We start from the raw sequence: 27,368 nt of genomic DNA, 5'->3' as shown, positions 1-27,368 counted from the left end.
TATGCGTCTTACACCAGCAATTACAGAAATGCCGCTTGTCATCTCCACTCAAGTCTCCATGGACAGAGCCACTTATGTGATCCCATCCAGTACTAGTTGGTCAGCAGATGCAGTGCCGCCAAGAGCCCAGGAAGGGACCGCACTGACAAATAGCACTGACGAATAGCACTGACGAATAGCACTGTCAAGAACACACCTCATCTAGAAAACCCTTCCCAGCTTTCTCTCACATCTGAGACCAAGTAGTGGCCTGAGAGGAGCACGTGTGAGCCTCCAAGTGTGGCCTTGCCTGACCCACCGTCCTCATCTCCGCTGCTCCCCGCAGGCTCCAGTGGCCCAGCGGACTGAAGATCTTAGGCAGCCCAGGCCGGGCTTCCCACCTGTTCTCCCCTCTGCTGCTGCCTGCTTGTTCAGGACAGCGGCTTCTCTGCAGACCAGCTTTTCTGGCACCTGCGCTAAGATTGTGGGCACCTGTGTGCTCCTCACTGCTTACTTCTTGGTATCGTGGCCCTTCTGCTTCTTCTCACATGCTTGTCTCCTGCATCAATGGGACAGTGACATGTGCTACTCACTTCAGGGTCATGCGGCCTCAGTCTGAATGCAGCATTCAGCATGCATATCTCGATATTTGCTGATGACTACTTCCACAGCACCGATCATGAGGTCTGTCTTAACAATGTATAAAAATACTGTGAATTATATGGTGCTATGATTTATGACTTATTTCCTGTTTTTCTAAAAGGTGGGCCCCTCCACCATGCTGCTTTCTCTGGTATTCCTCTCTCCAGCTGTTTGACTACACAATCAGATTTGACCTAAAGATTCAGGAAGGTGTGTCACATAGAAGAAAGTAGAGTTTGATGTATGACACACCTCTCTCATGCCAGGGCCTGGAGAACCTGATGTGGGACTTATGCCTATAATTCCATTGCTCCCACTCTGCAGGAAGGATGAGAGTGGATGGTGATCTAGGGAGTTGGGTCCAGAGAGAAAGGAACTGCAGAAACTGGGGTGTTAACTCTGCCATCTTTCCTGTGCAAGATGCTGCTTGAGCCAGCTTACATGCCAAGGGAAAGTAGCAGGTGTGCACAGGAGCATCTTTGGAGACCAAGGGCAGAGAAGCACCCGGGTCTTAGGACAAAAGGAAGCAAGGACTTGAGTGGGGCTGAGATGCCAACTTCTCTATATATGTTGCTTTCACCTTTTCTCTCTTCAGACCTCTTTTTCACTCCACAGGGTGGGGAATATGGTGTCAAGGAATTTATTGCTCCAAAAATAACAAAACAGGCCATAGAGGGAGCATGCACAGCTTGCATTTCCAAATCTAAACATACCAAGGAAAGGGCACATGGACACAGCCAGGGGCTCATGTCTACTCTTGGTCTGTATCCAGATGCTGGAGGCCCACTGTAACCTAAATGTCCCCACCAGGTAGAGAGAGAAGAGGCTCAAGGTCATCAAATACCATGTTGCCCATGACCCTTAAACCTCATTGGAGAGAATTGCCTAGAAAATGTACCTCAACCCCTGACTGTGCTGGTACATAAGAATCCTGAGAGGGATTTGTAAAAAATACAGATTCCAGGGCCCTGTCTCTGTACACCTATCAGTAATTCCAGGACCCAGCCAGGGTATCAATGATTTAACCCAGGTAAATCTGATGCATTTCCAGGTTTGGGAAGTACTGTCTTAGCTTGTGCTTTAAATTCAATTTTATGTCTCTGTTTTATTCATTTCTGTTTGGGGGTTTTATTACTCTTTGCATTTTCCTTTTACTTGATAATTTGTACTCCTGGGTTATTTAAGCAGAGACTTAATTCCCTATTTTTGTTCTCTCACACTAATAGAGCCCATCACAAGCAATACTTTTTCCCTTAAGTGCCAACATGGCAGCTTCCCATAAATTTATATGATATGCTGTGTTTATATCTTTGTTCTTAAATACTCTGTTCTGAATTGCTTCCCTTTCTGTGGCTTTATGTTTTGGAGTACTAAGTTCTATGATACTGAATAACCTCTTCTTGTTTGTAAGATTTATTTCTAATTTCATTGAACTGTAGTCTTAGGATTGGAAGGCAAAATGTTTGTGTCTCCTCTTATTGAACAAATGTTGTTGCCTAGTAAGTGATATGTCCCCGTGAAGAATCTAACCTGGATGGCGAACTGGTCAAGTTAAAGATTTGGGTGTGAGTACACTATCACATAATCTCCCTTAATATCTCTCTCTAACACAATTGTGATTTTTTTTTTAAATGTCACGGGCAGCAGGTTGTTGTAAAAAGAACAGGTCTTTGGAGTTGACTGTGCTTCTAATTAATTCTGTACAGTACTGGACAGATGATGATCTCCACTGAGTCCATCCCCTTGTCTGGGGACATCATGAGTGAAGATAGACTTGCACTGGACATTGGCAGCATCAGGTCTAAAGGGTTTTCCCTGTAGGTTCAGTCACGTTTATTCAGATGAGTGAAGAATCAGAGGGAACATACGGGACTAGGCATCTCTTCTCATCTGGGGGGTCAGAGAAGCTGCCTAGAGGATATAACTACTAACATGAGGCTCCAAAGATGAGGAGTTAGTGATACAAAGAAAGGGCACAGGGAAAAGACTTCCAGGCAGAGGGAACAGCAGATGAAAATGTCGGAGAACATAGCAAGTGCAAGGAAAGAGTCACTTTTAGAGCAACTGGAAGGACTGCAAAGGATGAACAGCCCCAAGACCAGATAGGAACTTGTGAGACCTGCCAAGGGGTTGGAGTTTTAGAGCAGGGGGTGCCCACTGAAGACTCTGCGCAGCACCCCTAAGTGACCCAAGTGAGGGTGAGGGCAGGGGAGGTGAGTAAGAGGGAGTGAGGAGAAATGTTTAGGTCATAGATAGACTTGGGAGTAGGTCAGCCACAGGGGTCTGGGATGTTTGGAGACCTCAACAGTATTATCCACCAAAAAGGAAAGGAACACATGGGGAGATGAAGGTTTGGGAGGGAGAGATAATGAATTAGATTTGGGCAGGTCACATTTGATATCTTTTGAGGTGCGTAAAGAAGATGATGTTCAACAGGCAGTTGAGTATATAATATTATTACTCATAAAGTCAAGAGCTCACTTGATCTCACTATAAACCAAGGAGGAAGGAAACCAAACCATAGAGAGGTCTAGAAACTTGCCCAGGGTCACATAGTCACTAAGAGGTAGAGCAGTGCCCAGAACTCATATTTGAGCTTAAACACTGGGCCTGGAGCTATAACTCGAAAGGTACCCATGCATGGACAGAAGGCCACTGAGCCAGGAGGATGGTGGACCTGAGTGCCCAGGAGTGTCCAGTAGGGAGAAGTGAGGGCATAAACAGCCTCTTCATTGAAGGAAGAAGAGAAGAAGAGAGGAAGCCCAAAGAAGAGACTGAGGAGACATGGCCAGAGAGGTAGAAGGGGGCAAACAGGCTGTTCCCAAGCCAGAAGTCTTTCAAGGAGAGAAGAAGATAGAAGAGTCTTGTCAGATGCTGTGAGAAGATGAGACACCAGAACTGACTGTTGGATTTATTAATGGAAATAAGGAAGCCATTTGTCACATTGGTAAAAACCATTTATGTGGAGTGGTAGGGGCAAAATCCTTAACACAGGGAGTTAAGAAGCTGGTTATAGTGGGAGGAATAAGATGGCAAGTGTAGACAAGCTTAGGAGTGGCCTGGTGACGGGAGGCAAAAGGGTCAGTGGCTGAGATAGTCATGAGACTTGACTGAAGAGCCCCTCCCCTTGCTCTTTCATTGCCATGAGTTTGCCTGGAATATGTGAACGAATGTGAAGAACATTCAAGTCCTCGACCATCTGACAAAAGAAAGACTTTTTAAATACCAGAGACAATGAGGAATGTTGAAGTGTTGGTGGGAGCCAACGAAGAAGGCAGCTTTGAGGGCAGAAAGCATGTAATCAAGAGTGAAGGCCCTGCTAAGACAGAAGAGGTAGGTCTCAGAAGGAACAGAGCCACACCTGGGCCCAGACATGGATCCCAGAGAAACAGGAAGGCGGCAGGAAAGCCAGGCGGGAGGCTAGACTGCTGACTAGGAAGCAGAGGGCAGGCCATATCACCGAGTCTAGAAACCAGGGATTTGTGCAGCTACCTTGTGCTGCTGCTATGTTTCCTTCAATTGTGTCCAGCAAACCGTGGGGACTGAGGGGAACATGTGATTTTCTAAAAGAGGGTAACTGAAAGCCAACAGGCAGAGGAATTGCAAATATCAACACTAAAAGCACTGGGAGTTATGTTCTGTGGGTGCCAGAGCTGTGAGCCTGTATGGCCACCCCCAAACCAACCCGCCACCCACCCACTGATACCTTTACCACCGGGCATGGTCGAGATTCCCTCTTGATCTTCTGTCTCTGGGGGCCTGAATCACTCTCCTGGGGTGGGGTCGGGGGTGAGAGGAAGCTACAGAAAAATGACGTGGTCAGTCCTGGGAACACCTGACCCTTTGGGAGACTCCTCAGGTCACGTCATGTTTGACGGAAACGAGATTTCCTCTTGTTTAGACTCCGAGGCCTTTGGGGAACTCTGCTGTGCTGGCCTAATTGTAATCCCTAAGTACATAGGCTCTGCTCCGGAGTCAATATGCAGAGTTAATGCAATGTTTGTACAAATCCCCTAAGTCCTCTATTAGAGCCTGACAGCTTTGCGCGTGCGGTGCTCATTCTCCCAGGTGAGCACCATCCAAGGACCTGCCAGTTGCCAAGAGAGAGCCATCCCTCCTGAGCCACCAAGACGTGAAACTCAGTCCTGGTGACCATCCTATGCTGAGTTAGAAACAGCAAAGTTCATGGGGGACATTCCTAAATGTATTTGAACCCGGGTAAACTAATGATAGACCAGCAAAGGAGCATATTGGCAAAAGAGATTGCTCTTTAATAAACATCGCCGGGGCAGCTGGCACAGGGGCCAGGGGAGAGTTCATTTACATTCATACAGCACGCCTGTCAAGTTCAGCCCCATCATACTGTTAATCTGTGACAAACCTAAAGACAAGGGACCAGTATTCCCAGCCCTGCTGCCGATGAGGAGATAAATTCCTGGTTATTAAAGAAACAGATACCATCAGGTCTCTGATGGATGGGTTCAAATATCTAAGAATGAAAATTTTTGCACGGCAATGTAATAAAAATAAATATCAAAAGGGAAGCAGCAACATCCATTATGTCTGCCACATTCTCCTTCCCATGCCTGCTCGCTGCCCAAAAATGGTAATGGATGGGCCGCCCCGTGATTCCCCCTGATAAGTGGCCAAAGGAGATGAATGGAATCTCACCAGGAAACGGAGACAGTAAATCACCACGTGGAAACATGCACCCTCTCACCAGTCATGAAATAAAATTTAGATCCTGGCAACTTTCAGGTCCCATTACATGTCTATTAAAGCCACAAAAATAAATATGATAAAACCCAAGATTGGCAGCCAGTGTAAGCAATCCTTCAGCACTGCTTTCTAGCAAGATTGGCCCAATTTACATAAGCAATCAGGCACCATGAATGAGAGAGGCACTGCTGTTTAAACCCTCTGACCCAATCATTCTCTTTGGTAACAAACCCTGTGGTACTAGTTCAAAAGAAAGAAAACATGTCTATAGCAGCATTACATGTAATAACTAAAAATTGTCAAGGCCCAAAGGCCAAAGATGAGGGGGCTGACCAAGCAAAAGGAGATGTGTTAACACAGCAGATTACACAACGCTGTTACAAGTGAGAAGATGGGGCTTGTTTCTATGAAATATGCATGGTCCGCATTAGTGTGCAAAGCGGATGTCTTCCTGGGTGTTGATAAAGAAGGGACTTTGGATGGAGTGAAATTTACTTAGAGCTTAATGTTCATTAAGATTTTATGATAAGTTGGATACTAATTTTAGTTATTCATTCAATGTGCATTGAGTATTGACCATATGCCAGACACTAAGGATATTAAGATGAGGAAGAAATGCTTCCTATCCCAGAGGCCTTATGGTCAAAAGGGAAGACAGGTGGAGACACACACACAGGACAAGAGTGATGAATAAACTTCTATCACAGGACCCAGCCTTACCCTCCCAACTCAGCCTGCCATTCTAGCACTAGCTTCCACCTGCAAACAGGCTGCTCCTCACTCATCTCACAGTGTACCCCATCACCCTCAGGAAAACCACTCAGGGCCATTTGTTCAGGAAAAGCCGTTCTGTTGTTGCATGCTGTGCAAATAGCAATGTATTTTTTAAAAGATTTATTTATTTATGCACACAAGAGCTGGGGTACAGCCCAGAGGTGCAAGGGGTGAGGGGTGAGAGGATTTACCAGAGACATAGTGGGGAGCAGAACAGGCAGACTGACTGAAATACACTGCTGAGGGGAGCAGTGGGCGAGTCAGGAGAGGTCTGCTGTGCTGTGTGGGTAGCTCCCTGGCCAGCCAGAGATCGAACTGGTGCTGCAGAGGCTGTGGACAGTTGCATAGTGCTGTGCTTAACCCCTTACGCCACCAGGGAGGCCCCCTTTTATAGCCCTCATTATATTTGATGCCTTTTTCTAGACACTTCTGACTATTAACTCATTTAAGGCTCACAACATTCCCAGATGACAATCATCCTCATCTTCAGATGGGGAAACTGAGGCAAGAAAAATCAAATGAACTCACCCAGACTTCAGTCAGTGGCCCAGCTGGAATTTAGATCCAAGGTAAAGAGAATTTAGATAAAACCATACCCAGTTACCTAGAGTATCCTAGAGGCAGCCAAATTCTTGGAGGGTAATAGCAGAGTTGGTGGCAGGGGGGTGGCTGGGAAGAGGCTGTGAGTAAAACAGGGAGGCTTATGCCAGGCAGGATGGGGCCAGGCTCACCACTGGGGCTTCTCTGCTGCTGGAGGACCAGCATCTCCCTCACCCACAGGCGGTTTTGTCCTTGATGCCGCCCTCCGGGTGGGAGAAATCTGCAAGGCGTGGAAGAGTATAGGACAAATATCTTGCTTTAGAAACAGGGTCAGTCATTGTCAAGATAGTGACACTTTTGATGATAGGTGGTGACACTGTTAAAAAGTGCACTGAGACAGCCACCATGTTGGGGGGGGTGCTTATGCTCACCCCATTTACTAACAGCAACTGGAATTAACCACCTCCAGGAGTCGCTCCCGGGGCCCAAGTGAAAGGCATTTGGGGGGGAAAGCAACCAGCCAATGGGCGGCCATGGCAGCACCCTGGGAGGGGGTTAAAAGGACCCTCTGGGCCTCTGGGCTCCATTCTTCTCTCTGGGGGTTGCTGGTTTTCCGGGGGGTAGGGAGTGGGGAGGAGGAGGTGGGAAGATGCCGTCTTTGTTCCTCTAAGCTGAGGATGCCTCGTGTCATTTAGTGGGGCTGGTTAGCCTTTTCTCTTTCTATATCTTGCACTGCTCTAATTTTCAAGGCTGTTCTTCACGTCTTCTGAATTTGGGGAGGAAGAAGTAGCAACATAGAGATGAGCAGGTGGAATCCGGGGCTTGGAGCCACAAGGATGAGGCTCTATGCAGCTCTAGGTCCTGGCCACTCTGCAAGCTGACTCTCACCCCGAGCTGCCTGCCGAGGCCTGAGTGCCCGGGAGCCCGCTCGATCCCGGGGGGGTGGGGGGGCTTCTTTCTTTTCTTTGGAGCCTGCAAGATGCTATCTTCTGCTTTTCTGCTCTCTCAGGTCTAACTAAGGGCTCCCTGTGGGGTGGGGGCAAGAACTGCCCGCTTCTGCTCCACAACCTGGACTCGTGAGGGTATTAGGGTGCCCCCAGGCCTGATCTCTGACCTGGCGGGACACTGGGCTCCAAGCTCTCGCTGAAGCGTGAAAAGAGACAGGCCAGGACCCTTGCCCTGCCCTGCTCTGGGCTGTGAGTGGTGGGCAGGGTGGGAAGGGGTCGGGCAGGGTGGGAAGCTGGATTTCTCCCCCAGGGGGGAGGGTACTTAAGGGGTGCTGCACCCTCGCAATGCTCTGCTCACAGGCATTTCTCCACCCTCCTCCTGAATTTCTCTTAAATCTGACACAAGCTATAAACTCTGACCTGGGAAGCAGCAGATGGGGCAGAGGGATGCAAGGGGCAAGGCTTGCACCCCCTGAAACCTCTGCAGTGTATGGGGGTGTAGGGTAAGGTAAAAGGTATCAGGCTTTTCTGCCCTTCCGCCATCAGGATAGATGAGAGAGCCCTGTGATCCTGGGTGCATGCCTGATGGCGGGCACCTGAAGTGGGTCCACCTGAGCTAAGAGACTGGTTTATAAGGGTGGTGCAGCAGAGTGCAGGGTGGTGGTGGTGCAGTGTCGAGGGTGGAGGAGTGGAGTGTACGGAGGCGTGCGGTGACTACAAACCACGGCGAAGAGCATGTGGCTGCTAGAACCATTCATAAACCTGCTCGGAATGGGTTGGTTGCTTTACAACTGGCGTAGACGGCAGGACGGTTCGAGGCAGGACAGCTCTATGCAGACAAAACCCTTTGAAATCTGGAGAGGGATCCCCGGATGGCCGGCCACGAGCAGATGGTACCTGGTGGCTGACCTCCTCACCCAGTGGGCACCTCCCCAGCAATGGCCAGAGGTAGATGGATCCCCAGGGCGGTTGGAACAGGCCCTGTATGAAATAGAAGAGACCCTGAGTGGATGCAGCGCCCGCGAGGCGGCAGGAGCCGTGGGATGGGTGTTTCTCACGGCTCTGTGAAAGTCCAGGCAGAAGGAACAATCTAGGATCCAGCAAGTACTGGATGAGATGTGAGAAGAGGAGATGCGGATACTGCAACAACATTTGAGGATTCTGGAGGAAGAAGTTCAGAGAAACCGACCCACCCTTCCGGAGATGCCAGACTCCGTCTCAGGAAGGAAGGAGAGGGAGGCTGGCCCTTTGCCCGAATTGCAGCCGGTGGTGGCAAACCAAACTGCGACTCCAGAGATGCCAGACCCCTGCTCAGGAGAGGAGGAGAGGGAGGCTAAACCTTTGCCTGAGTCCCAACCGGCGGTAGCAAACCAACCTGCAACCCCCGGAGATGCAAGACTCCTCTGGAGAGGAGGAGGCTGGTCCCATGGTCTGGGCCCGCCCAGTGGTGACTCAGAAAATGAAGCGGCAGCGACCCATGGCCCCAGGGGGTCTGGCTGCAGGACCACCACAGATGACGGAATTTACTACCTACCGACCATACACCCAGGCGGAACTGGTGGACTTGGGCAAACAGTTCCCCCAGAAACCAGGGGAACCCTTGGCAGCCTGGCTGCTACGTTTATGGGACCTGGGGGTGGATGGGATTATTTGCACGGCTCAAGAGATGGAGAGACTGGCCTCCGTGACTTCACACCCATCCTTGCGACAGAGGCTGCAGAACAGCCGGCGGTATGGCCAGGGCGACCACACCCTCCTGGAGTGGATAATGGCTGCCATACGGACAGTATGGGCTGATGCGGGAGACGTGCAGGAGACAGTAAGTGGATGGCAGACGTACGCCGAGCTGGTGCAGGTACTTCGGGAATTGGGGATGCGGCAGGCCATGTTTAATGTGAATAGGCGTGGTCCTGATGACGAGCGTTTCACAGCAGGGATGAGAGACTTGGTATTAAAGAATTCCCCCTCATCTACATTTGGATCCCTCATGGCAGTACTAGCACCCTATGTGGGACGTCAGATACATGACGTCACCACAATGATAGCCAGCTTGGGCGAAGTTGAGAGCCGGCGCTCTCAGAAAGGAATACGGGTAGTTTCTGAAAGGTCAAAAGGAATGCCAAGGAGGGCAAGGAGGCCTCTTGGCATCACAGAACCTATAAAAGTCACCCGTAACCAAATGTGGATGGATTTAATAAGAGCAGGGGTAGATGGCACGAAAATAGACGCACAGCCCAATGCATATTTATTGGAATTATGGCAGCAGCTGCGAGAAGACCAGAGGTTCACACCCGTGAGAAGGACTGCTGCTCAGGGGGAGCCTGGAAGCCCCAGGCCTCAGGCGCGCGCCCTGCGCCTGGAAGACCACTTGCTGCCAGCCCCGTCCTCGGGTGATGGCCTGATATCCTTTAAATAGGGTGAGGGCCAAGGAACCCGTCCACAGGGGACGGGCGGGGACCGGAGGCCACATGTGGAGCTTGCCATCCACTGGTCCCCGACTAACGTACAAAGGGTTTTAGCTCTAGTAGGCACAGGAGCAGAATGTACTCTGCTCTATGGAAATCCAGAAAGATTTCATGGGTCTACTTGTTATATTGATGGCTATGGAGGCCAGAGTGTCAAGGTGACAGCAGTAAAACTATCTCTGGGGATTGGGCGATTACCCCCAAAAGAGTATAAAGTATATGTATCACCCATCCCGGAGTACATCCTGGGGGTGGATGTACTACGTGGCTTATGGCTAGAGACCACAGTCGGAGAGTTTCACCTTAGAGTGCGAGTGGTAAAGGCAGTGGTGAGAGGACACGCTAAGCATCCGCCCCTACAACTGCCAGTCCCTAGGCGAGTGACTAATACCAAGCAATATCGGTTGCCCGGAGGCTACAAAGAAATTACAGGCACAATATCAGAGCTGGAGAAAGTGGGCATTGTGCGTACTGCCCACAGCCCCTACAATTCGCCAGTGTGGCCGGTGAAGAAGCCCGATGGCTCTTGGCGCATGACAGTAGATTATCGTGAGCTGAATAAGGTAGTTCCCCCCTTGCATGCTGCAGGGCCTTCAGTGGCAGATTTGATGGATCGTCTGAGCCACGAGCTGGGAATGTACCATTTTGTAGCCGATCTGGCAAATGCTTTTTTTTCAATAGATATAGCCCCAGGAAGTCAAGACCAGTTCGCCTTCACCTGGGAAGGCCGGCAGTGGACATTTACTGTGCTGCCACAGGGATACCTGCACAGCCCGACTCTGTGTCACGGGCTGGTGGCAGCAGATCTGGCCTGGTGGGAAAGGCCATCTTCAGTGTGTTTATACCATTATATTGATGATATTTTATTGACAAGTGACTGTCTTACAGATCTAGAAAAGGCAGTACCTCTCTTATTAACATACCTGAAAACATGCGGCTGAGCAATCAACGAAAGCAAACTGCAGGGGCCTGGACTGTCAGTTAAGTTCCTGGGAGTTGTTTGGTCGGGTAAGACAAAGGTTATCCCTGAAGCTGTGATAGATAAAGTGCAAGCTTACCCCACTCCAACCACAGTGAAGCAGCTGCGAGCCTTTCTGGGTCTGCTGAGTTACTGGAGGGCATTTATACCTCACATGGCCCAGCTCCTAAGACCCTTGTATATGTTAATACATAAGGGAGCCATGTGGGATTGGTCAGCTGAGGCAGACACAGCATTTGCCACGGCCAAACGAACTATAAAGACTGCTCAGGCCTTGTAGGTTTTTGACCCAGTCCGACCCTGTGAGCTCCATGTGCATGTTACTCAAGAAGGGTTCGGGTGGGGACTCTGGCAGAAATCAGAGAGGCTACGACAGCCTATTGGGTTCTGGTCCCAACTCTGGAAGGGGGCTGAGGTTAGGTATTCCTTAACTGAGAAACAGTTAGCTGCGGTATATGCAGCCTTACTAGCCACAGAAAGTATAACTGCCACAGCCCCTGTCTCAGTGAGAACCACTTACCCAATAGCTGGATGGGTACGGGACTGGACAACAAAGCCCCATAGTGGCACTGCTCAAACGCCCACTTTGGCGAAGTGGGGGGCATACTTAGAACAGCGCTGCACCCTGTCAACTAGCCCCTTAAGGGTGGAGTTGCAGGAGGTTCTTGGTCCTGTGACATATATTAGTATGGAACCAACTTCAGAAGCCTGTATAGAAGCCGAACCTGAAGCTAGCCCCTACAAGGAGGGTCGAGCACCGATTCCAGCAGAGGCCTGGTATACAGACGGCTCCAGCCGGGGCCAGCCAGCCTCTTGGACAGCGGTGGCTGTTCACCCAGAAACAGACACTATCTGGTTTGAAACTAGGACGGGAAAGAGCAGCCAATGGGCTGAACTGCGAGCAGTATGGATGGTGGTGGCCCATGAGCCTTCCCCTCTAGTAATCTGTACTGACAGTTGGGCTGTGTACAGGGTTCTGACACTGTGGATTTCCACGTGGAATCTAAATGACTGGACAGTTATGCATCGGCCATTGTGGGGCCAGGCCCTATGGAAAGATCTTTGGGATCTGGGGCATCAGAAGCAGGTGACTGTTTATCATGTCACAGGACATGCCCCATTAGCCTCACTAGGCAACGATGAGGCAGATACCCTAGCCCGGGTTCGATGGCTTGAAACTGCTCCAGGGCGGGATCTTGCGCAGTGGCTACACAGACGCTTGCTCCACGCAGGGCAGAAGACAATGTGGGCCACTGTGCATGCCTGGGGTCTACCTGTAACTTTAAAAGAAATCCAGACTGCATGTGAAACATGTGTAGTATGTTCTAGGACTTACCCCCGGAGACCTTTTGCATCTACAGGCCAGGTGTTGCGGGGGCAGGTACCCCTGACACGCTGGCAGATTGACATCATTGGACCACTACCTCACTCCGATGGACAACGATATGCTGTCACCTGTGTGGACACTGCTACTGGGTTATTGGCAGCTTACCCTGCTCCACATGCGGACCAAAAGGCAGTGTTGGCAGCACTGGCACGCCTATGTGCTGCATATGGACGTCCGCTGGTAGTGGAGAGCGATCAAGGGACTCATTTTACAGGAGCCCGGGTGCAGCAGTGGGCCAAGAACATGGGTGTCAAATGGAAGTTTCACACTCCCTATAATCCCAAAGCTGCAGGGATTATAGAGAGGTATAATGGCCTGCTGAAGCAAGGACTAAGAGCCACTGCCCCCACTCAAACGCTGGCCAGGTGGAGCCAACGTCTATGAGAGGTGTTGCAGACATTGAATGAGAGGAGCAGGACAGGCGGCCTGGCTCAAGTGGAGGCATTGCTACATCGTGCCGCTGCTCCCATCCAATTACAAATAAAGACGTCAGACGTCTTATTAAAACCGGGACTTGGACAGCAGGGCAACATCCTATTGCCAGCCCCAACTGGAGTGGACCCAGGGCAGACCGTGGACTGGGAATGGCCCTGGACAGTGAAGGCTCCCCACATGCGGTGGGTGGCTCTAATAGCCCCTTGGGGTCGTGGCCTGGAGGCCGATTTACAGATAAAACCATGGGTGAGTGCGCAGTGGCCACCACGGGTGCGTGTTACCCACCCTGGAGTGGCAGATCAGCGGGCAATCCTCAAGGGGACATTTGTAATAACTCTGTGGCCCATTATGAGCTCTCCACTCCTGCTGCATGTAGAACCCACTGATGCCTCTTCACTGGCAAAGCGAGTGTGGTATTCACGCCCTGGAAGGCCACTGATGCCAGCGACCATATTGTCCTCAGATGCCAAATTGGCCTGTATATTGCCCGATGGGAGGGATCTCCCATTGCTGGTACCGGTAACTTCTCTGTCTTTCCGCCCCTAGGAAAATTAAGTTTAGTCATTTTGTGATGTATTTGCTTTTGTGGGCCGTGGCTGCATTGTTTATGTTTGCTTAAAAAATTGTATATACGTGGACTATATGGCAGAAAACCCTGAGGGGGTGGACTGTAGGGTAAGGTAAAAGGTATCAGGCTTTTCTGCCCTTCCGCCATCAGGATATATGAGGGAGCCCTGTGATCCTGGGTGCATGCCTGATGGCGGGCACCTGAAGTGGGTCCACCTGAACTAAGAGACTGGTTTATAAGGGTGGTGCAGCAGAGTGCAGGGTGGTGGTGGTGCAGTGTCGAGGGTGGAGGAGTGGAGTGTACGGAGGCGTGCGGCGACTACAAACCACGGCGAAGAGCATGTGGCTGCTAGAACCATTCATAAACCTGCTCGGAATGGGTTGGTTGCTTTACAGGGGGTTAATTCTGGAGCCAGGCTGCCGAGCTGGAAGCCCAGCCCTGCTCTGTGGGCCCCAGGCGGGTTACTTAAGTTCTCTGTGCTTCGGTTTCTGGTATCCGTAGCACGGAGCTGGGCTGTGCCAGCTAAACAGCTACGCTGTCCAAACGACAGAAAAGGAGGTAGAAACCACTGAAAATGATTCTCCCCAAGTTAACCCTTCCTGAAAGGCTGAGCCTCCTCTCGGGGCTGCTTTTTCCCCTCCCAGGCCTGTGGAGCCTGGGGCTGCCGTCTGCCTCATGTCCTGAGCGGCCCACCAGCTCTGCCTCTTGCCGGAACACAACAGCAGCTTCCAGTAACGGGGGGAGACGCCTGCTGTGGACTCTGAGCTGGGAAAGGGGAGCTGTCTCCCCATGCTGTGGGGGTCCTAACAGCAATCTTGCTTACCCTGTGCCCTAAGGGAGGACAGGTGTTGCTGGAATGTTGAATTACGCACAGTTGAAATGAAGAGGCTTGATGACTGACTTAACTCCCTGAAGTATCTGCATCTTCCATAATCATGGGGCCCCTCAGCTGACTTTGTTCTGATCTGCTTTCTCTGTCCTACCTCCCCCACCCCCTGCCAAGCCCTCTCCAGTGATCCCCATTGCTATGGGTCCTTGCAGCTCCCACTGGGTCCCTCTGGGACTCGAGGGCATGGCTGAGTGTCTACCAGTGAGCTCACAGTTTGTCTGCTGTCAGGGTCCTGGAGAAATCCACCACCTAACCATCTCCCAGGCACCTGCACATGTCGGTTCAACTGTACCCTTTGTGAGGGGCTCTGAGCTGCCTGTGCTGATGTGCAAAATCGTGGGGTCTTGGAAGTAAGGGTGCCTGTGTGGACAAGCCTTTACCTCCAGCTGAGAGGCATGTGGGACCCAGCTGGCCTCAGAAGCCAGAGTGGTTTGAGAAGGGTGAAGGCACCCCTGCACTGTGAGCCTAGAGCAAGGAGGGGATACTGGGGGTGCACGTATGTATTGGGCTGGGTCTAGGGCTCTGTTAAGTTGCTCTCATAACTGCTCCTCAAAATCAGATGAGTCTTCAAAAGAAAGTCCCAACCCCTGCTTTGAGAGGAAGCTTCATGCTGACATCCAAATGACAAATGAATAGACCAAGCCATTGCATTCTCAAAGCATTCATGGACTTTAATTTTAACATTACTCCCTGTGTATCTGTACCACATCTTCTTGATCCAGTCATCTATTTTTGGGCATTTGGGTTGTTTCCACAGCTTACCCATTGCAAATAGTGCTGCAATAAACATAGGGGGCCAGATGGCTTCACTTAGAGCAGGAATTTAGAAGACCCAAATAAGGGATCAGGAAAAAGACTAATTGTAATAAAGTAAAAATCAAAATCAACAGAAAGCTATAAACCAGAGACATACTATGGGCGGGGGGGGGGTGGGGGGGAGGGAGTAGGATCAAAACAAGGGTGGTGGGAATTTCACAGGGACTATAACCAAGATGAAAATGCATACATTGTATACAAAAATGAAAAATAATGTAAAAAATATAGAAAATAAAAAATTTAGCGTTACTGTATTTGATCCATCAGCTCAGTGGATTTCTCCCTCCATAGAATTAGATGAGTTAAATCATTTAAGTGATTTGATTGAGTTGCTTTTTATTTTTCCCACTATCTGTGTTCCCTTGTCCTTTCCCTCCCCCCATCTTGACCCTCAGGATGTTGGATGTCCAGCCTTTGAAAGCCTTTTACGCTGTCCAACTGTTCTGTGAGTGTCCTATATTTTGACGTGCTTGGCTTCACACAACTCTTTCAAACACCTTCTAACTTGTTAAAGTGGCTGCATTTCATGCTCATCGCTGTTCTAGGCCACAGTGTATGTGCAGCGTCTCTGATCCACTCCACTGAAGGAGACCTAGGCTGCTCCCACTTTTTATCTGGTGAATGAATGATATGAACACTGGGAAACAGTTTGTTCTGGTTGACGGCTTCATGTTCTGTGGATGGAGCACTGGTTTTAGATCCAGTCTTGTGATGGTATCATGGTGGGCACCTAGGAAAGTGTGACCTTCCCACAAGTTCTTATTGGAGCCAAGAATGGACTGGAGAAAAAAAATCCACACTCCTGTTCTGAGTTGGATTTTAAAAATGCTTTGCCTCCAAGGATGCTGGCATATGGGGACTAAGCAAGGGGATAATCACTCACATCCTAAGCACCAGCTATGTACCAGGCACTAAACCAAGAGCAAGAAGTACTCTAGTTTCTCTGAACTTGAAAATCTGCCTCTGCCACCTGTTTGACCTATGAAGACATAACCCATGGAGGAACAGGACTCCTCTTGAGTGGCCATATTCCATTTTATGCAAGAGGAAAGCTAAATGTCTAAAAAAAAAATCATCAAGACATGCTCCATTGAGGCTTCTTGTGGAAGGATCCCTCCTGAAGGTAGGATGTCAGGGCATGAGGCTTTTACTCTTTCTGGGATAAAGTACTCAAAGTTGTAAAACCTCAGGTCAGTGATTCTTGAACCTTCCAGTATAACCTTTAGCATCATCACTGAATCCTGTATGGGCTTCATCAGAAAGCTGATTCACTAGCCAGGAAAGGCCTCGGGTTAGTCTGCAGATGCCTGGATTAGTCTGCAAAAGTCTCAAGCTTCCAAAGTGGAGGGAATAGTAGTGCAAATGTCCTGAGGTAGTTCAGAGTTTGGGACAAAAAGGACAAGGTAATGAACACAACAAGCATGGGAAGAGGTAGCAGAAATTGGAGAAGGCAGGAATCTGACCCTGTGGGACCTCAACGGTGGGCTTGTCCCGCAGGGAACTGTGAAGACATTGGCTGTTAAAGCTTGAGCGGGTGTCCGTCAGCTATCACTGGCAGCCATCTCAAATGCATTATAGGGAGTAAGAAGCACTGTCTTTAACCCCTGTGCCACCAGGGAGGCCCTGGATAGCAATATTTTTGAAGTCCAGTTTAAACAGGGAGAATCTTATTTATCTCATCCACATCGTATTCATTGTGAAGTGCTTTCTTAAAAGGCTGCTTGGACCAGAGCCATGGTAAAAGGAGACTGAAAACTCAGGTGAAATTACCCTGTGACCAGTTTCCGGAACATGCTGGGTATGTAAACCATTAAGATGTTGAGTGAAGTGCGGAAGTAAGTCAGGAATGCAGGCCCCTGACTCAGATAAATAGGAACAGATACGTGGAGAGTAGAATGTCATAAATGAGAAATCATGAGAGCGAGTGGCCACAAGCCGGCATTTGAATGCTGGTGTTTTGAAAGCTGTGGGCGTTATTATAATTCAACATAGTTTGCTTTGACAATGTGCGCCTTGCATTTAGAAACTAGTGTGTGAGAGCAAATGCTGGGAGCTTTCAAAAGCAAACAGGGATATAAATTAAGGGGTTCGCATGTGAGAATAATAAAAGGAGGGGTTTAGTGAAATGGTATAACTACCAACATATCAGCTTGAATCCCCCAACTTTGGAAAAATTCCCCTCTCTAAGGTGACCTCAACTACCTTGGTGGTGCCACCCCTATAACCATAAGCATGCAAAGTGGTGAGCCCAGGACTCCCTGCAGAAGGGGTTCTTCAGAGATGGGTTAGAGATAATAAAAGTGCCAGGAGCACTAGAGGTTGGAGGGCGTCATGAGTCAAGCGGCCTTGGCGGACTACAGTGGGAATAACCTGTCCTACAGCCGCAAGTAGAACTTCAAGTTGGACTTCAAGGCAGTAATCACAGCAAACTAAAAAGACTGAGAGTCTAAAAGACACAAGTCTGAGAGGATCTGGGACAAGGAATGCTAACAAGATATGAGTGGACAGGAGCGAAGCGCTGTTGACAGAAGCAGCAAGGTGCTACCAGAATGGCCCCTCAAGTCTGTTTGTTTCCAAGGCACAAATCACCATTTCTCTTGCTCCACAAGCTTCCAGACATCCCAAGCAGTTCAGCTGAACATTCAGATTCTGTCCAGATGACAAATCCACTAAGTCACACCATGAGTTTGTGAAAAGTCAAGCAGAATGAGGTGATCCAAGCAGCCTTTTCTAGGGTGTATGCACACACAGGGTGCCCTGCCTTTGCCCAGGGACAGTCCTGGCAGGCAACCAAGGGCACTAGACAGAACCAAGCTGAGGGGTGACTGGAGGGGTGTCTTGCAGATCACCCCAGCAGAGAGCCGTGGCTGCCCGCACCTGCAGCCCACCTGTCCTCTGCTGGCATGTCATCCCTTGCCTTCCCCAACCAAATTGCCTGGGTTTGTCACTTGCCATGGAATTGGGTGACAAAAACTTTCTCTGCTCACCAAAATCTACATCTCCTCTTTGTCCAGGAGACAGAGTCCAAGACTCCTTCAGACTTTTGTGTTTTCATGTGGCCTTGTGATCAAGTTTTTCCCTGACCAGCCAGGGGCAAGTGGAAGTAGATGTCATTTCCAGGGCAGACCCACAGAGCTCCCATTCACAGCTCCTGTGCCAGACTGCTCTGACTGGCTGAAGTGGAGACGACCCATGGGACCCCTGGAAGCCCTGAGGACGGTAGCAGGTCATCCACAGCTTGGCATCCAGGGACAAAAAGGATGACCCTAGAGCAGATGGAAGAAGCCACATCTGTCACAGCTGAGCTGCTACACAATTTGAGGCTTATTAGTTTCAGCAGTCAGCTTTGCTCTAACCCACTCAGATTCGGATGGCAAACAGCAGTGAAAGTATGGCCTTTGACTCACACTAGACCCAGCCAATGGATGATTTCACCAAGCCCTTGCCTGTTACTGGTAATTAGAAAAATGAATGATGGTAACCTATGTTTAACTGGCCAATAGGAGGACTGGCAACTGTCTTCAGTGGCACCACCCCAGGGCTATGGATAGCACTAGATGCCAGGAGTTGCAGAGATAGTATGATGTGTCCAGGTACTAGCTGGGCCGTAACATGCTGCTCCTGTCCCAAAAGTAGAGGAGAGGTGTGAAAGTCAGAGCAGCAGAAGTGAAAAGGGGAGCCTGGAGGAGACCCGGGCAGCCAACCAAATAGCAAACCCCATTTAGCCTGTGGCTGACACATTGAGTTCTCATCCTAGAAAAGCACCCCTTCTGTAAAATGCAATAAATCTCTTTAACACATGGTTACTCTGGCTTTCAGAGCTCTGAAATCAGTTAAAAGGGCAACTCATGGGCCTCTGTGGTGGCGCAGGGAGTTGAGCACCGCACTGTGAAGCTGTCCACAGACTCTGCAGTGCAGGTTCGATCCCGGCTGGCCAGCGAGAATCCCACATGGTGAGCAGACCTCTCCTGTCTTGACCGCTGCTCCCCTCAGCAGTGTATTTCATCAGTCTGCCTGTTCTGTTCCCCTGTCTATCTCTGGTGAATCCTCTCACCCTCCCACGCATCTGGCCCATACCCCAATTCTTGTATAAATAAATAAATCTTTTTTAAAAAAAAGGGGTGGGAGGCAACTCACATGAGCCACAAAGGAAGAACTACTTGGATACCTGGACTGGAACTGAATCTCTCCACAGTTGGGCAGCTTTTTATTTTTTATTTTATTTTTTAAAGATTTATTTATTTTTATATAAGAACTGGGGTACAGGCGAGAGGTGCAGGAGGGTGAGAAGATTCACCAGAGACAGAGCGGGCAGCAGAACAGGCTGATAGACCAAAGTACGCTGCTGAGGGGAGCAGCGGGAGAGACAAGAGAGGTCTGCCCCACCATGTGGGTATCTTCCTGGGTGGCTGGGAATCAAACAGGTGCTGCAGAGGCTGCGGACAGCTCCACAGCACTGCGCTCAACCCACTGCACCACCGGGGAGGCCCTGGGCAATATTTTAAAAGAGGTCTGGGTAGCTTACTAACAACTTCTCAAAAAGCAGGGGATTCATGCATTGGCATCCATCCCCCAAACTGTGGTCAGTTCTTGACTTTACACTGATGAGCAGGAGCATATCCAAGCCAATCAATGGTAAAGAGGCCAGAAACCAATCACTTCCAACAAAGACCAGGGGCTGTGTAGTGGGGAGAAGAAAAGATCTTAACATGGGGATGATTCTAGATTTCACTCACTGATGGTCTTCCAGACAGGGCCAGTGGGGTCTGACCTGGATGTACAGTTAGCTAGAAGGAGGCATTTGAAACTCCCGTTTGGATGTGGAGAAGTATCCTCTTACTGTTCCAGTTGTCGCAGGTGTAACGAGTTGGCCTGGACAGTGGTGAGCTCCCTTCATGCAGGCTGTGCTCGCTTGTGATGCTTGGTAGCTTCAGTGTATTAATTGCATTTTCCACTTACAATATTTTCAACTCATGATGAGTTTATCAGGACGTAAGTTGAGGAGCAACTGTATTTCATTGAGCTCCCCCTTCTAGTATCCACTCACCTTTCTTACGATAATATATGCCCAAACAGGAAACACCCATCTTTCTCAAGGGTTCTGGGATGAGTGGAGCCAACCCCCGAGGCACAAAGCATGTTACCTATGTTTTCTAAGATCAGGCCATATCTCCGATGACAGTGATTAGCTCAGAGTGAGGAGCAACCTAAGTTCGTCCAATCAGAATGAATGCGGGCGTGTAGGCAGGTACTATCAGGTACAAGATCTTGCTTTCTCCCACGGGCCAGGAAACAGGCAGACTGAAACTAAACCTCTGCAACTTTCAGCATGTGGGACCAAAAATGAAGCCAATAACAAACCTGGGCTGAAAGGCAGTGAAAACGAGACCCTGGTCACCTTGCTTAAATGCCTGGATCCAGTTGTACCTGAAGCCAGAAGCTTCAAAATAGACTCTATTCTATTGTTGATCATCATAGTTTGGGATGTGATTATTTTTTTCTCAATAGAGATAATCCTTGCTAGTGGGATGTGTTTTAAAGAGGGGTCTCGCACCCTACTGATTGGGGGAAAAATTTCACCCCATACAACTGACAAGGGGACTGATCACAAAGCTGTGCAAAGAACTCACACTACTCAACAAAAACAAAGTAAACAATCCAGTCAAGAAATGGGGAGAACTCAAGACATTTCTCCCAAGAAGAAATGCAAATGGCCAAAAGGCATATGAAAAAAATGTTCAACATCCCTTATAATCAGGGAAATGCAAATCAAAATCACTTTGAGATACCACCTTACACCAGTGAGAATGGCACATATCAAAAAAACTAGCAACAACAAATGTTGGCCAGGATGTGGAGAAAAAGGAACTCTCCTACATTGCTGGTGGGAGTGCAGACTGGTCCAATTACTATGGAAAGCTGTCTGGAGGTTCCTCAGTCTACTAAAAATGGAGCTACCATATGACTCAGCAATTCCACTCCTAGGGATCTACCCAAAGGACACAAAAACATTGATTCAAAAGAACACCTGTACCCCTGTGTTTATTGCAGCACTGTTTACAATAGGCAAAACCTGGAAACAACCCAAATGCCCAAAAATAGATGATGGATCAAGAAGATGTGGTATATATACACAATGGAATATTATTCAGCAATCAAAAAAGATAAACTCGCACCATTTCAGCAATGTGGATGGAGCTAAAAGGAATTATGTGCAGTGAAATAAGTCAGAAGGAAAAAGAAAAATATTTGATGGTTTCACTTATAGCAGGAATACAGGGGAGCCAAATAAGACATCAGTGTAAAAAAAAATACAAAACAAAAATAATTATAAATTAGACATATACAGGTATACAGGGAGGAGGCGGGAGAGGGATCAGAGGGAGGGAGAGAGGAGCACAGGGGACTGAGGTGATGGTGCACAGGTGCATTGGTGAAGGAATTCTATGGGGACTACACCTGAGGGGGTGGGGGGAAGCAAATATTATTTAAAAATGAACAATGACGTAACAAATAAAAAATTTTTAAATGAAAAACAGAGGAGTCTCAGGAAAGAACTTAGATCCTGAGGGAGCACTGAGAATCAGGCACCAACATAGGCTTCAGGAATGGCTGTGGAAAAAAGAGGGGGGCATGTTAGCCTTCTGCTTGGGACCCCCAACAACAGGCCAATCATGGGAGTACCTGTTGTGCATGACATCAGTATTCCCTCCAAAAATCCAGTCCAAAAAAATTCATCCTAAATATTCAAGACCATCCTACTCAAAGGTGCTCTTTGAAGCATTATGTGTAACCGCGAAAAATTGGAAACGGTCTAAATGGCCAACAATAGGGACTGGTCCAGTGAGCAGGCTGCCTTCAAATGACATTTATGAAGTGTGTGTAATAACATGGAAAATATTTATGATAGTGTGACTGAAATCAGGGCATGAAATTGTATGGTCAATATGAACTCAACTATGTGAAAAGGGGAAAAAACAAAAGTAAATGTACCCAAAAGTTAATGCCTGGGTAGTGGGACCATTTTTCATTGCACTTTGCTTCATTTTCTAAATTCTTTGTATTTTTGTAAGGAAGATAGTTGTGGGTGATGTCAGTTGATAATACTGTACATAAAGAAAGAGACACAGACACAATTTCTGAAATGGGACAGATGAGGACCAGGCTACCCTTTTGCCCAGCTAGAAGCAGGAGAGGCAGCCAGGTGGGCAGAGCTGGTCCTGGATGCTCTGCTCAGCAGCTCGATGACCTGTGGCAAATCCATGTCTCTGGACCCCAGCATCACTTTCTATCAAAGAAAAAGGCATCCAGGGCCTCCCCGGTGGCACAGCGGTTGAGCGCTGGGTTGCGAAGCTGCCCGCAGCCTCTGCAGCGCCGGTTCGATCCCCGGCTGCTCCCCGGCCACCGGAGGAGGGTCCCACATGGTGCGCAGACCTCTCCTGCCGCCCGCTGCTCCCCTCAGTGTACTTCGGTCCTTCTGCCTGCTCTGCTCCCTGCTCTGGCTCTGGTGAATTCTCTCACCCTCCCATGCTTCTGACTGTACCCAGTGCTTGTATAAATAAATAAATAAATAAATAAATAAATAAATAGATAGATAGATAGATAAATAAATATATAAATAAATCTTTAAAAAAAAAAAAAAGAAAAGAAAAGGCATCCAAATTTGATGCCCCTGAATGTCACTGAGCGGGAGTCAGAGTCCCCAGGTTCTCTGCCCACATGCTCATTGGAGCACTTACTGAACAAATTTCCCCAGTTCCATGCAGAGGGCTGTGAATCCCTGCAGGTAGATGGGGTTTGTCTTGTCAGAAAGCACTGCCTCGCCCCCCCTGCTGTCATCTCCACCCACACCAGTTAAGCCCTCTGCAAATAGCAGGCAGGTTCCCTCTGGGTTGTGCCCTTTCCGACTCTTCTGCAGCAAAGCCTGTTCCCTGCTCCGTGGACAGGAGCCTGGGACCGCTCCTGTCATGGGCCCCAGAAGGTGAAGATCATAACCTTAGAGTCTAAGTGTGTGACTCTCGGGGTGCTTGATGGTACGGGTCCTAAAAGCTCCTTTTCCAAGTGGATACTCATTCTGGTTTCATCAAAGACCTGATTCCAGGAACGGGGGAGTGCCCCCACTGACTGATCAGAGCCAGTGCTCCACATCAGGGCTGTGTGGCTGCAGAATCTACTTCTCAGAGGGGATCAGGAGTAGAATGTGCAAGAACTTAGCAGGAGAGAACCGGAAAGAACTTTAGAGATGGCCTGGTCCAGCTGTTTCTGATACAGATGGAGAAGACAAAGCCAAAAATTATCTACCTGCACCAGGGCACATGGCAAGTGGCATGAGCTTCAGGCTAACACTCAGCTTTCCATTCCCTACCTGGTGCTCAGTCCTTCATCCCTTCCTTCTGGGCACAGGAAAAGAGAAAGGACCTGCTGAAGGCAGAGGAGGCCAAATGGCCCGATCAGGGCCCTGGGCCTGGGCTGGAAGAGTTTCTATTTGTGGTCATCCCAGTGTGGAGTCCTTGACTGTTGCCTCCAACCCTCACCCGAGACTGGAGTTCTTAGGGGCGGGGAGAAGAGAGGGTCTCAGTCACCGCAGGGCTCAGAACCTCTTCCATTCTCTCCTGGATCTTTGCAGCAGTGTCCACTCTGGTCTTCGGAGGCAAGACTGCTGCCTGCAGGCTCCAGTGACCCACTGCTCTTGGCTAAAACCGAGCTCCTCTTCTTAAAGGCCCTCAGGACCCTATTCCTATCCCCCGGCCACAGGCAGGATGTCTGGCTCTCCAGCTCCCCTTGGTGCATTCCCAACCATGACCACTAGAGGGCAGGCACGCCGAGTCAGCGGAGTCTAGGGGTCCACAGTCTTTCCTAGACACGTTGGAGAGAGCAAGGGCGCTCTCCAAAGGACTGTGCTCCAACACCTTGCATAAACTGGGCTTTCCCTGACACCCTTGGGCCTGTGGTCACCCCAGCTGAGCCACGTTCTTTTGTGACATGCTTTGAACTTGATCCCATCAGCCATTATCTAATCTCTCTGCTTTCTACTCGGCAAAGCCTTTCTACTCCTCCTTCACGACACGTTGAAACCATGCATCCTCTCAGTTGAAACCTTTCTTGCCTCCCAAAGACAGGTTTAATTACTGTCTCTCAGGCATGCGAAAGGTTCGGCTAAGACTCCTATTACAGCACCTGACACTTGCCTTGAATCAGGATTTCTCAATCTTAGCATTTATTTGGCATTTTGAGAGCAGATCATTCTTTGTTGTAGTGGGGTGTCCCATGCAGCATGTCTGGCCTCCACCCACTAGATTACTAGATGCTAGTAGCAATCCACCCCCACATACACGCAAGTGTGACAACTAAGAAAAATGTCTCCAGAGCGTACCAAAACCACTTCCGCGGAGACCACTGTCTTACAGTTGTTTGTGGTACCAGAGAATATTTCGGTCTTTTTTTATTATTATTTTAAAGATTTTATTTATTTATGCATACAAGACCTGGGGTACAGGCCAGAGGGGTGTGTGTGTGTGTGGGGGGGGGTGAGAGGATTCGCCTGAGACAGAGTCGGGGAACAGAACAGGCGGATCTACTGAAATACACTGCTGAGGGGAGCAGCGGGCAAGCCAGGCAAGGTGTGCTGCACCATGTGGATCAACAACCTGGCCGGGGATCGAACTCACGCTGCAGTGGCTGCCCATGGCATCATAGGTTGAGTCTTAATCCCTTGAGCCACCAGGGAGGCCCTATTCCGGTCTTTTTTTACTGGTCAGTATCCAGCACATAGTAGGTGCCTAGTTATAATTGCCAGCAGAGTGAATGGTGAAATGACTCAGAAACCCAGATGAGCTATCTGGCTCTTAAGCGCCACTGGGTGCTGTACTTACCGTGACCATTAGAGGGCAGAAAAAGCTTGCCAAAAGCACAGCTGGTGCCTGGAAAGGGGATCTGCCTACCCAATGCCCAGTCCAGGGTCCCTGCCCTGGCTGAGGCTGCTGTGACAGGACCCGAGTCTCTCTTGCTGGTTCCTTGTTATCTCCCTGACCTAAATATATCTCTCAGATCTTATTTCTTTTTTATCTTTCCTCCTCTCTAGCTCATCTCATCCAGTGTCATGAATTTACCATCTATATACTGGTAACTCCTAAATTGACATGTCTACTCTGGCCATCTGCTTAAATTGAGATGTAGCTTCCAGTTGCTAACTTGCAGGTCCTTGGATGTTCTGCTCGCATACTCTGGTCCTCATAGCCTTCCCCTCCAGACCTTCCTCTCCCAAAGGAAGTCAAAGGGGAGCAAGTTGCTGGGGAAGGCAGGCAGGTAGGGCAAGCAGAACCTCTGGTGGGACTCAGAGCAGAGGTGGAAGCTGAAGGGACCCAGAGGGGGACAGAGGCAAGGAGAAGCAGGACCCCAGCCTCCTTGCAGGCAAGCCCACTGCCTGCGGGCTGCTGATCCTTCCCCTCCCCTCCCTCCAGCCCTGCTCCCCTCTGCCCTCCAGCCTTGGGAATGCCTGAGTTACCATTCAAGGTGAATCCTTCTCTCCCTCTAGCCAGGGCCTCCACTCCTGTGGCAGGCGATCCACACAAGCCATCTGGTTCTAACTTGGCTAGTCCCTGCCTGTAGGTCAGGCTTCTGTTGAAGTCATGGTCTCCAGCATCTGCCCTGACCACCCCATGACCAGCCTGCCTGGCATCCTCCAGGGATGCTTCAGTAAGCACCTGAGACCTCCCTGTGCCAACACAAAACTTTCCCTCACTGTCCCTTTGCAGAGCCTTGTCACAGCAGACTGGGGGCTCCTGGGGGACAGACTGTCCAGGCTGATTTCTTTCCTGCACCTTCCAGAGTTGGGGGTTAGAGCCACAGACAGAAGCCAGTTGAAGGAAGGAAGCTTCCAGAAGTCCCCACTGGACAATAGGCCTTCTGGCCTCTCAGTGACCCCTGAGCTCAGCCTTTCCTTTCTGCACCCCAGGCCTAATTCCCTCTGTGGCACATGTTTATACTGGTGGCCCATCCCCCCTCCCCAAGCCCCAGTGCAGAGCCACAGTCCTTCAAATGCCACCAAGCTAGCTCGTCGGGATGCCAGGACTAGGGAGAGTCTCCCTAAGACCCAAGAGCTCAGAGGCCTTTCAGGGGGTGGCCTGCAGCAGGGGGGGCACCTGGGTTGGGGAGAGGTGTTCAGCAGAGTGACCAGCCCAAACAGCCCATCAGCAGAGCTGTAGCCGGCAGTGCCCAGAGACATCAAACCTGCCAGCTAAAACGGCCCATGAATATTTAACAGCCCTCAATATTTAATTAGTGCAGACAGATTAACTCTGAAATCACACACACTTGGGTTGGGTTCCTGCACCCCTGGGACGGGGAGCATTGAGAAGGGAGGGGTCGGCCTGGAGGGAGAAGCCCAGCTTAAGCCAGGTGCCAAGGAGGCGGTTTACCAACCTGGCCGCCAAACTGGCTGCTGCCCCTGCAGAAATCCAGGCCCCAGAAATGCCCCAGGGGAAGTGGCCCTGGGAGAAGCCATGGGGCAGGGTGGGCATGGCAGGGGGACCGGGGACGGGGGGGGGGGGGGGGGGGGGGGGAGGCAGTGCGGCATGCTCTCCATGGCAGCAGCCCACTGCATGGAAGACCCCAGCCCTGCATCCGGGAGCAGGCGTCGCACGAAATTACCTCTGTGCCTTTGGCAGTGCTGGATTGTGCTGTTTGTTTATTGCATCTGCAAAAGTGACTCGAGTCTTTTATTTCCTTTTAGTTTCTTGAGTTTTATCACATTTTGTGGCAGTTTTTAATTTAATGGAGTAGCCCTGGACTTCATCTTGTCATAAATTGCCATTGTCAATGCTTTGTTTTATACAGACATTTGATGGGGGACTTGTAAAATGTCAGAGTTGGACCTGGGCTCTTCCTGCCTGGGGTATCATGCCAGCACAAAGAGGGACCCAGTTTGCACCAAGGTGCCACCCTGGCTTCATGCCTGTGATTTGGGCTGTCCCTCTGCTTTGACCCCCACCCCTCTTCTTCCTCCTCCAGCCTGGACTTGGAGGGCTCTCCTCCTACAGTCGTTAACAGACACCATTATTCTGGAACATTGTTTGCCTCCTTGTCTCCCCAGGCTGCACCCCAAAACTGCTAACTGGTGTTTCATGATGTGTTTTAACTTTTAATCAATTGAGGTGAAAGTGTAGACTGAAAACAAAGTTCACAGGCTCTTTGTGGAGATGACTGGATGTCGTGAGCTGTTGCTGCAGA

This window comes from Talpa europaea (assembly GCF_964194135.1).
Source record: "Talpa europaea genome assembly, chromosome: 7".
In the NCBI taxonomy this organism is placed as follows: domain Eukaryota; kingdom Metazoa; phylum Chordata; class Mammalia; order Eulipotyphla; family Talpidae; genus Talpa; species Talpa europaea.
Note: the sequence above shows the minus strand (reverse complement) of the source record.